Source organism: Myotis lucifugus, unplaced genomic scaffold, assembly GCF_000147115.1.
Source record: "Myotis lucifugus unplaced genomic scaffold, Myoluc2.0 scaffold_64, whole genome shotgun sequence".
In the NCBI taxonomy this organism is placed as follows: domain Eukaryota; kingdom Metazoa; phylum Chordata; class Mammalia; order Chiroptera; family Vespertilionidae; genus Myotis; species Myotis lucifugus.
In genome coordinates this window covers 1,706,298-1,709,412 of record NW_005871112.1, presented here as the reverse complement: position 1 = coordinate 1,709,412, position 3,115 = coordinate 1,706,298, and positions in this window count along the sequence as shown.

Genomic DNA, 3,115 nt, shown 5'->3' with positions numbered 1-3,115 from the left:
GAAGTTCTGTTTCTTTGTTATAGGGTGGGGAACAAATAAAGAGATCCTCTCTATCTCTCCCCTCTCAGAGGATGAGGCCCAGAAATCAGGATTTTAAAAAGATTCCCAGGTGATTCTAATGTGCAGCCAAGGTTTGAGAACCACTGCCTAAAAGCACTGCTTTAGCTGAAAGCCATGTTTTGTTACATTGTTCTTACATTTTTATGCATTAAAAAGTATATTTTGATTCCCGCCCTAGTCGGTTTGGATCAGTGGATAGAGTGTCAGCCTTCAGACCAAATAGTCCCGGGTTAAATTCTGGTCAAGGGCATGTACCTTGGTTGTAGGCTCCTCCCTTGCCTGGGCCCTGGTGCGTGCAGGAGTCAACCAATCAATGTGCTTCAATGTGCTTCTCTCATATCGATGTTTCTCTCTGTCTTTCCCTCTCTCTTCCACTCTCCCTAAAAATCAATGGAAAAATATCTTCGGGTGAGGATTAACAATAAATAAATAAATAAATAAATAAATAAAATGTATTTATAAAATCTACTTTCCAATTCTTTTTCTAAAAAAAGTATTCTGATTTCTTTTGTTATTATTTAGGAATATTTTTTTAATTTCCACATATTTGTGAATTCCCCAATTTTCTTTTTGTTAGTGATTTGTAATTATACTCCATTTTGATCTGAGAACATGGCTTTGTATGATTTCAATTCTTTTAAATCTAGTTAAATCTATTTCTTTACCTATATATGGTGTCCTGGAGAATATTTCATATTCACTTAAAAAGAATATGCATTCAGCTATTGTTGAGTGGAGTGTTCTATAGATGTCTGTTTTGTCTAGTTAGTATAGTATTATTCAACTCTTCTATTTCTTTGTTGATCCATTATATCTAGTTATATCCATTAGCAAAAATGGGGTATTAAAGTCTCCAAATATTATTGTTAAATTGTCTATCTCTTCCTTCAATTCTGTCAGTTTTAGTTTAATGTATTCTGAGTTTTGTTGTTTAGGTACATATACATATATTTATAACTATTATATATTCCTGATTGAGTGACCCTTTTATCATTATACAATCTTCATACTTAATTTTATTATGTTTTTTTTCCAATTTGCATTTTGTCTCATATTAATATAGCCACTCCAGCTTTCTTTCTTTTCCTTTTTCCTTTTCTTTTTTTTTTTCAGCCCCTGCCGCCCGCTAAAGGCCGCCCAGCCCTTCCGCCCGGCCCTGGCTCCCGCCGCCTGGGACCAGCCTCTCCTTCCCAGCCCTCCCTCGTCTCCCCCGCTCGGAACAGGCAGGCACTCACTCCGCCACTCCAGCTTTCTTAAGATTGCTATTTGCATAAGTATCTTTTTTAATCCTTTAACTTTCTACCCATTTGAATCTTTGGACCTGAAATGTGTCTCCTATATATACACAGCATATATTTGGATTTTGTCTTAAAAAAATATCCAGTCTGATAATCTCTGCCTTTTGATTAGACAATTTTTTGTTGTTGTTAATCCTCACCTGAGGATATTTTTTCATTGCTTTTTAGAGAGAGTGGAAGGGAAGGAGAAAGACAGAGAGAGAGAGAAACATCCATGTGAGAGAGACACATCGATCAGTTGCTTCCCACACATGCCCCAACCAGGGCTGGGGATTGAGCCTGCAACCATGGTATGTGCCCTTGACCAGAATCAAATCTGGGACCCTTTGGTCTTCAGGTGGACGCTCTGTCTGCTGATCAGTTCTAAACGGCTAGGGCTGATTAGATAATTTAACCAATTAAAATGTAATGTTATTAGTGTTATACTTGGATTTGTCTGCCAATTTACTTTTTGCTTTCTATATGCTTCATGTGTTTTTGTTGCTCTATTCTTCCTCAACTACTTTTGCATTAAGAGAATATTTTCTAATCTACCATTTTAATTTCTTATATTAAATTACTTGATAATTTGGATGGGGCTAGAAGAGAATGGTGTATATGTATAAATCTGTCACCACCATGGGGTGAATTATTCAGGCATTCTGTAAATGGGAGGGAGATATTATTAGATTAAAAAAAAATAAAAAAAGAGAACTATTATCTTGGCATGAAAGTATGCAGAGAGGAAATACAGACCTTATTACATGAGACAAGAAATTCTGCTTAAATATTAAAAATATTATGATTGAATGTATTGAGAATTAACTTAAGAAGGAATATTTGCCTGTGAAAAGCTGACATATAATTTACAAAAGCTATAAGATCCTCTATTATTAGTTGATGTAATTATTTTCTTAGAGCTGGTATAATTTATCAATGTTCATGGAATTACATGTAATCTCCAAGGATGCTATTTAAAAATTAGAGGTAGATAGTAGATATACCTCTGCTATATTTCCTCACTCATTTATTTACTCACTATGCTTAAAACACTTTATAATAACTGTGAGGAACTGTATGACTTTTCTTAAACAAACTATTTAATTTCTTTATTGATAAGATAAAAGGATTGGATTTGGTCACCTCTATAAATATTTTTCCTGCTCTAAAATTCCACGAATATAAATTGCATAGTTAGAGTAATCATTTCTTCATTAATTCAGTACATATTTATTGATTATCTACTAAGTGTGAAGCATTGTGTTCGGAACAGTGAACATGGTAGACATAATTCCTGCTTTCATGAAAGTGGCAGACATTAAAACAAATAATAACAAGAGTCACGGCTTTCGTGACAGAGAAAGCATAGGGTACTACAGAGATATGTCAGGATCTTCTAACAAATCCTAGTGGGATAGAGGGTCTTTCAAAGAAGGTTTTCCTCCTGAAACTTGCAGGATGAGTAAGAGTTAACTGAAAAGAGACAGTTGAAAAGAGGATGATGTAGTAAAAACATGTTAAAAGTCCAAGGACAAGAGATAGTCCAAGGGATTTGAGGAACTCATAAAAGTCCCGTATAGCCAGAACTCAAGGCAGAAAATAAATAGAAATGAGGTTGGAGAGGGAGGAAGAGAGATCACAGAAAGCCTTAGACCAGCCACTTAAAGAGATTGGTACAGCACCTATGGACATTAGCACATATCTGAGCTAAATCAGATTTGTCTTTAAAAGGATGACTTTGACTCTGAAGCAGAGGGGAAATTGGAGGCCTAGGAACT